The sequence below is a fragment of the Rattus norvegicus genome, chromosome 4 (assembly GCF_021556685.1).
Source record: "Rattus norvegicus strain SHRSP/BbbUtx chromosome 4, alternate assembly SHRSP_T2T, whole genome shotgun sequence".
Lineage (NCBI taxonomy): Eukaryota > Metazoa > Chordata > Mammalia > Rodentia > Muridae > Rattus > Rattus norvegicus.
The window spans coordinates 153470303-153479130 of record NC_141537.1 but is presented as its reverse complement, the minus strand read 5'-3'; the positions used below and the strand labels follow the sequence as shown (position 1 = coordinate 153479130).

The window sequence follows — 8828 nt, the reverse complement described above, 5'->3', positions numbered from 1 at the left end:
CTAGAGGAGACCTTGTCTGTCCATGACACATCATAATCAAGACATCAAAGATGCAAACCAAAGAAACAACACAAAGTGCAGGAAACACCACTCAAAAAGGCAGACATTTCAGAATAACGGCAGACCTTCCATTAGCAACTACACAAGTTGAGAAAGCACGAAATGATATAGTTCAGGTCCTGAGAACAAGTAACTGCCGACTAAGACGGCTACAGCCACCAGACTGGTTCTTAAAACTAACGGAGAAATGGGAACACTTGAAGAAAACACGAGTAAGGCCAACTAATTGTAATCAAGCTGAAAATAATCATTAAAGGATTGGAGGAAGAAGAAAGACAGTCTTGACCACGAGAACTCATGAAAGAACGCGTCACATGAGAGGAACGCATGGTTCCTGAAAGCAGAAAGGAGGCTGACGGGGTCGAGGGACGAAGGAAGGAGGGAGATGGAGAATCAACCAAAAAACAAGTTACGTTCAGACAGACTTAATACTCCCTAACACTTTGAATTGTATTTGTGTGTGTGTGTGTGTGTGTGTGTGTGTGTGTGTATGTGTGTGTGTGTGTATAATTTTTAAATGGCAAAGAATGTTATAGATTAAAAACGTCCTAATGAAATCCCTTGTTCTGTATAACTAATGTATGCTAATGTATAGTTGTGCCAATATACAAGACTGACTTTAAAGAAACTCTTGTTAGTAGATGAAAGGTGAGGTTCAGAGCATGGTTTCACATAGTCCAGGCTGGTTTTGAACACTGCCCCCGATCTCTCAAGGGCTAAGATTATGGGCACAGACCATTACATCCAGTTTATGTGGAGCTAAAAACCGAATCCAGGGATTCACACATGCTATGCAGGGACTGTCAACTGAACTATACCCCATCCCCTTAAAGAGGCATTTATAGTGTTAAAGCATTTATTAATTAGAAATATATAATCATTATAAATACACACGCACAATGCAGAGCTACACAATAATGCAAATCCCAAAAGGACAAAAATAAGGAAGAAATAGACACTTCCTTCCTCGTTGCTAACTGTCTTCGACATTCAACTTTCAAATCTAAGAGCTGGCAAAGCGGGAAACCGCTGGAATTGCCAAACATTGCTAGTGGCAGAAGAAAACTGCCAGTATCTCTTTGGCATGATCTTCCCACTTCTAGGACAACAGGCAACGTTTTTACGACAATGCTGTGCTGGAACTAGTTAGACAAATGGTGGTTACCGGGAGGGAGAGTGGAGGAAGTGATTGAGCGCTGCGGATGCTCTGCTTCATGACAGGTGGTGGTTAGATGGTGAGTTTCGTTTACAGTAACCACTATATGCATCTTGATCTCCTTAAGCTCTACTCAATTACATAAAGTTTATTAACTAAAGAGCTACAAAGAGGGAATATTTAGAGCTATGAGGACACTTGGGAGGGATGAATATGTGCTTTGTGTTACGTGTAGCGATGGTTTCAGGTGTCTAGGGCAAAACAGGAAGCACATCAAATAGACATAGTGGGTTTGGGCAGGTTCTCTAAAGGAACAGAAACGCTAGAGTGTACTGATATTTATTATACAAGAGGGTTTATCAAAATGGCTTACACATTGTGGACTGGGTTCTTCCAGAATGGCTGTTTGCATGATGGAAGGGTTGACAGTGCTGCCGCTGTTTGGTTCATGGACCTGAGTGCCCCAGCTGTCCTACTATGCATCTGAAGACCTGAAGGATTCCTCAAGAGCTATTGGTTTTCAGTCAACGGTGGAAAGTAGAGGAGGCTAGAGTCTGTCACCAGTGAAGGAAGGTGGCGGCAACAGCAGCAGCAATACACATTCACCATCATTAAAAGACAGCAGGCAAGCAAACAACACTACCTTTTCCCTGGACTCCTCTGTACCTGTGACGTGTCGGAAGAGGCTGCCCTTCTGTGGAGACCTTCCCCCTTGGACGAATCCTTCCTGGAAATGCCCTTGCAGAACCACAGCTAGGCAGGTGTTGTAGTTGATTTCAGAGAGTATCGAGTTCACAATCAAGATCATCGGTCATCACACAGTGTACTGTAAGACTCCCCCCAACTTTCAAATAGCAGGCAGAACAATTGTGCCGGAAAATCGTGAAATATTAGACTTGACCTGTCATGTAAACTGATTAGACTTAGCCAATGCACATAGAGATCGCACTCAACAACACTTCAGTGGATGTTTTGTTTTAACACACCCAGAGCAGTCTCCAGGATAGACCAGCTGTTAAGCCTCAACACTACAGTAAAATTTTAAAAATTAAAAATCAAACTGAATATCTTTTACAACCACAGTGGAATGAAATTAGAAATTGCTGGGTGGGGGAAATGGGAAATTTATTGAAGTCAAACCATACATCCCTAAAATTGCTGTACTTTGGGTAGTTTTGAGTGACTGTCTCATAGTTCCATGTGCTAAAGTCTGTGTCCTCAGTGTTGTGGTGACACTGGGAGGTGTTGGGATGCTTAGGAGTTGAGGGTGATGGTGCCAGGTGATCAGCGTAAGGAACACTGTTCTCACGAAGACAGGACCTTTGGGTACAGCTTCTTTCTTTCCCATGTTTCCAAGATGTTCCCTGAGCCTTAGGCGCTCAGGGTGTGTGGTATATGTATCATCTGGGGCCGGGTACCATCATCAGCTCTTCACTGCATTTTGACCAGTTGTGACTTACTGTTATGGCCTCTGTCTGCTGCAAAGAGAAGCTTTGCTGACGTGAAGTGAGAGCCCCACTTACCTGACAGCCCAAGGACAGGTGTTTAGAACACACTTAGGAATTATACTGATTGAGTCACGTGGTGCTGGAAGCGTCTCCTCTAAGTTCCAAAATGTCCCCAAACTAGTAAGGTTCAGGGTCAAAAACTCCTGGCCGCCTTGTGTCACAGGAATACTAGGAGTGTCCCTGATATTGTGCGTGTGTGTGTGTGTGTGTGTGTGTGTGTGTGTGTGTGTTTGAGTGCATGTTTGTATTTTGAGTGTGTGTTTCTGTGTGCTTACGTGTGTGCTTGTGTGTGTGTAACAGACAGGGAGAGTGAGCCTGCATTCACTTCTGATCTCTTATGGGGATGACAGCAAGCCTCATCCTGCAGCATCCAGACCACTCAGCAGAATTTACCCTACTCCACATCCTTCCACCTTCAGCCTTGGCTTTTTCCTGCTGTGTTAGTGAGGCTTTTCATCATTGTGGCCAGAGATGCCTGAGAAAAGCAGTTGCAAGAAGAAAGACCTTATCTTAGGTCATGGTCTTAGAAGTTCCAACACACCATGTGGGGAGGCATCTTACATACGTCACTCAGGACTAAGCCTCATCTCTTGAAGATTCTACCACATCCCGATGACACCACTCTGGGGATCAAACCTCGAACACGTGGGCCTTCAGGAGTAGTCAGCATCCAGAACTGAGGACCAGAACTGAGAGTCTGACGAGTGCATGGCTCCCAGCGTCTTTGGCCTGAGCAGTGGGGTATCTGGGCAGTAAACTGGCATTTGGTACAACTGGGGGAAACACAAGGAGAAGCTCTGAAGGCCTCTTAATACATGGGGCTTCTGCAACTCAGAACCCTCCTGGGTACTGCTTTTTATCTCTGATCAGTCCTTGGCTGGAGGTGAAAGTGTTAATTATTTATTGCTGCACCCTGGCATCGCTATAGCTATTTTTGTGTTTATTTATTTTATATTGTTTATCTTTCAATGTGAACTGATAGTTTGCCCAAGTATCTCTTATACCTAGAAAATTACTGAGGCAAAGTGGATGCTCGATCAATATTTATGGACGGATGGATAGATGGACTGACAGGGAGGAAACAGCCATAGGCAAGCTGGGGATCCTAGCTCAAGCCCGTTGTGATGCCGCTGTGATGTATTGATTGTCAACTCAACAGGGTCTAGAATAACCTAAGAGCCGCACCTCTAGACTTGCCTATGGGCGATTGTTTGGGTTGGTTTAGCTGAGGTAGGAAGATCTACTGAACTGGGGCAGCACTTTTGCTTGGCCCGAGACCAGCGAATAAAGGAAAACCTGAGTTGGATACTAACATTCATCACTCTATTCTTGATTTTCAGATATAAAATGACCACCTGCCTCAAATTCCTGCTCCTGTGACTTCACCACAAACTGAGCTAAAAACAACCCATTTTCATATAAACTGTTTGTGCCAGATAATTTCATCCCAGTAAAAAGAAAAAAAATACCCATACAAGACTCCGCCATGATCATCCCAGTTCGCTGCTTCACCTGCGGGAAGATCGTCGGTAACAAATGGGAAGCCTACCTGGGTCTGCTACAGGCAGAGTACACGGAGGGGGATGCTCTGGACGCTCTGGGCCTGAAGCGTTTACTGCTGCCGCTGCATGCTGCTTGCACACGTGGACCTGATTGAGAAACTGCAGAACTATGCACCCCTAGAGAAGTGACTGCTAGAGCCTGCCCTCCTCAGCTGGCCAAGGGCAATCTGTCCTGCTGTATTCAAACTGAGGTGTTGGGGATATGAGTGTATTGCCTGGCTGTGGCCCTGTGGCTAAGTCCTGTCATCCTGGAAGGAACTGTTTAGTAAAGACCTTTGCAGAACCACCAAGAAAAAAAATACCCAATACACCTATAACCCGAGTAGTAAGAAGGTTAAATCGGGAGTGATGCCATGAGTTTGATTATCTTGGACATCAGAACAAGATTTTGTCTTAAAAACTAATTAAAAAAAAACAAATCAAAGACAGATTGAAAAAAATGAATGAATGGCAGAAAGATTGATGAATGAATGTTATGTGAGTAATTGGTACTATGGACTCGTCCAAATTTATATAATTAAGGCCCCAGGTCCCAATAAGATTTTGTTTAGAGATAAAGACTCAGGACCATGTAATCAAGGTTAAGTGATATCACAATGTTGGATTCAATAAGTCATTGTGTCTTTATAAAAACAGAAACAGACAGCAGGGATCTTTCTTTCCACATATAAACAAAAGAAAGGCCATATTGAGACAGCCATATGCAGTAGAAGACGAGAGCCTTCACCAGAAACCTCATTAGCACCTTGATTTACATTTCCAGAAGTGTAAAACTAAATGTCTTGATTAAGCTGCCAAGGCTCTGGTATTTTGTTACGGTGATTCACATAGAATAAGATGGGTGGGCGGATGTGCACATAGGTGGATAGATGAGGGATAGATAAAGGGCAGGAGGATGAGTGAGTAGATGGATAGTACATGAGTGGATGGAGGATGATGGATGAGGAGAATGAATGGGTGGGTGGGTAGATCATGAATGAGAACAGAATAGGATAATGCTAGAGCAGACAGGAGGCTAATGGTTGGTCACTTGGTGGGCAGATGATTGAAGAGTTGATGAGTATAGATGATACTCTAGGCCTCCTGAAGACTTCCTACTTACTGCATTTGACTCAATACAATGGGAGCAGTTCTCTGTGGGAGCAATGCAAATGTTTGGTGACAGGTGTGACTTCCTGTCCTGGCTTTTCAGCTCTCTACTACATAGCTACAACCTGGTTCCTCTGACACCGTGTTCAAGCTTACAAAACAAACCCTGACTAAAACCCCACTAGGATGTTCACACACTTCCAAGTATTAGCGCCTTCCCAGAGAAGCTTCAAGGCGCTCTGTGGAGGAACTGAAGGAGACATACAAGGAGAGGAAACCCTGTCCTAGGAACTGATAAGCCACTTCTGTCACCACCCACTTAGCCTTTAATCATCCACTGTCAAGCAGACAAGAGACACCAGAGGGGACATCATCTTCCTCCTCGCAGAGAGTCCTGAGGTAGAGTCAGGGCAACAGAAGCAACAGGTTGGAGTCAGGAACCAAATCCTTTGTAACCAGAACTCCAGCGGTCCCCAGAGATGGTGTGTGTTCCATTCTCCGCACAGCTCGGGTGCCCTTCAAGGACATTCGAGGTTTCATATAAAGCTCTCTTAATTTGCTGTTTCCTTGTGTGTCACGGTGTGTTCAGTTCTATTTAATATCAACTTACAATTAAGAAAAACAAAAGTTTTTACTCATCAGCATGAATTTCACCATTCATTTTTATTTTGGTTAATGTTGGCTTTAGTTGCAAAACCAAAAGTATTTACGTTGCATGTAGGATCACCAATATTTTTGTAATTCACACACATGCACACACATATTTTGGTTATATCACAATATTGTAAATCCTTCACTGAACTAACTCACCTGAGGAATTTTCTTTTGGGGAGGCCTGAGTGCTCCACCAACTGCCTTGATTTTAGAGAGCTGAACTCTGGACCTCATGTTGTGGTTGTTCCTTCCCCCACAGCCCCCAGGATGCAGGCTAAAGAGGGGGGAGTCTTAGGAGAGGAGCATTCCCCACCCCCAGGGCTGGCTCCAGCCTGCCAAGGAAGCTTCCCTGACATACAGCTGACCTTTTCTTCTACACAATTGATTTTCAGTTGACTCCGGCCTTCCATTTTACACTTCAGTGCTTCTGTGGCCTGTAAACCTCTTTGAACAGGGGTTTAGCCACCCAACAAAGCCAGCAGGGTCCCGGGGTCACAGGGCCGGACCCTTCCTGTGCAGTCCAGGGGAGAGCTCAGCCTCCAGCCTCACTAGCCTCTCTCTTCTCTTCTTTGTAAATGACACAGATTGCATCACTGTGATGATAAAGATTCACTTTGTAAGCGCTATGCCTTGAAAACAGTCTCAAACTACAAAGGAATCTCAGGAGCAATTTTAAAAATATCTCATCTGCACTTGGCTTAAACTCACCAAGGGTAACAAGATAAGGGCACTGTCTTATGAGGACTCAGTATAATACTCAAAACCAGGATGTTAAAAAGTGTGTGTATATTTGTGTGTGTTGGGATGGAGGGGGGGTTGGGGTGTACAGATGGGCACAGTGCCCATAGAGGCCAAAAGAGGGCACTAGGTTCCCTGAGGCTGAGGTTAAAGTGAGCATTCCAGCGTAGGTGCTGGGAACTGAACTCACGTCATATAAGAGCAATATATTCTCTGAACCACTAAGTCATTTCTCCAGCCCCCAGACCAAGAAATTTAAGGATAAGGCATTTCTAAATATTCAATCTATATTTAGACTCCTTCCATTGTCCCAATATAGCCCTTTGTAGCAATGATTTTGTTATTATCTGGTTGGTTGGTTTCTTAATATAAAATCCAACTTCAGACCATATCAGTCTGTAACCTGTGTCCAGTGGTTCTTCATTAGACATTTTCAGAAAAGAAAGCCTGGGCACAGCACCGTGAGTGGGCGGGTCTTATTGCCCACTCTCCTTCCATGCTGTCACAAGTATGCACATGCCTGCCATGGGCCCACAAGCACTTACATGTGTGTGCACAGATCCCTACAAGTACACACACTGGCCCCTGAGTCTGAAGGTGTGAGCTTGTGGCTACAGAGCAGCAAAATTCAACCCTTCCACAGATCTCAGCTCTAGGTAGCCCCGGACAGCCTCCCTGGTCTACTGCAAGCCATAACTGTCCTCATCCGGAAAAAAAAAAACCACAACAACTATTATCTATTATCCTTTTTGCTCTCACATCAGATTTGACATTTCAAAAATCCTTTCTTTGGGGATGGGGCTGTAGCTCAGTGGTAGAGAGTTCAAATCGCAGCATCAAGTATTGTCTTCTGTTCTGGGTACCAGCTACTCAGTACAGTGTAGCTGCCATTCCCCTCTCTGTCTCTTTGTTCCAAAAGCATGGAGACCAGTTTGCGATCAGACCCACACAATCAGCCCTTCTTGCTCCTTGCAGCCGTGTGAGACCAGGAGTCAATTCCTGTCCCCAGCAAAAGGGTTCCTACTCAAATGCCACCCCTTTCTCCCAGGCTCTTCCTGACTTCCTGTACCCACACTCATTCGGGGATTTCAGGAGGGTGAGCCTCACCTAGAGGTAAACATGTCATCTGCACACAGGATTTCAGCAGTCCCTGACTCGTGGCTGCCGACTTTTCTCAGTGCTGACTTGATAATGACTGAACTGCCTTCAGTCACGTGTAAAATCAGAATAAGCATTTTCCCTAATAGCTTGCAACAGTCTTCAATTCACCTGGTCGGATCCCTGCTGTTTTGGACAGACTTGTGGGTTTTGTTTTGTTTCCTGTCCATTCGAGTTTTAGGCAAACCTTGCTCGCCTGAAGGCAGTCTATAAAAATAGTCCCGGAACATGAGATTATCACAGTTATTTTGAAATGCACTCCTCACGAGAGTCACAATGTTTAGATCATGGTGTATCAGCTGCAATCAGGGGACTAGCTTCTTGCAAGCCAGTCAGAGGAGGTGACCAGAAGAATGTGATCTTGGGTAGGACCTCTGTCTTCAGTGATAGGCATGGTATCCACTAAATGTTCTAAGGGGGCATGGACACGGGAACTGAGGCTGGGTGGATTTGTACAGCCCTGGAACTGGACTGTGTTCAGTTAGAATCCATCGAAGGGTCATGAGACACAAGAATGACAGTATGGCCAAAGTTCTCAGTTTGAGGTGGTGGCGATTGACTTGCCATTCATTTAGATTTTCCACGGAAGGAAAACTCTCTGAGCCTCCACCTCTACCATGACATGAGTAGAGGTTATCATTGGGAGTGCAGACCTCACAAAGCTCCGCCCAATCTCACTTTAGCTCAGCTCTAGCATTCGAGCAGGAAAGCAGCAGGGCTTTAACATTCTCCCAACCTAGGAAGGAAACATCCAGGACAGCACAATGTTAGCCCCCCAGGACTTAGTCCGGTCTATTCCTCAACCTGCCTGGTTCTTCCTAACAGCTGAGAGCAGCCCTCCACCCTGCAATGGTTCAGCCCCCCATTCTCCAGCACAGCCCCTATGAACAAAACCATCCACTT

General features: G+C 45.0%; 1 pseudogene; it reads left to right on the top strand.

The window, feature by feature from the left end:
• The first annotated feature begins 4207 nt into the window (after positions 1-4207).
• Polr2l-ps2 (RNA polymerase II, I and III subunit L, pseudogene 2) lies at positions 4208-4564 on the top strand (annotated as a pseudogene).
• The last annotated feature ends 4264 nt before the right edge of the window (positions 4565-8828 follow it).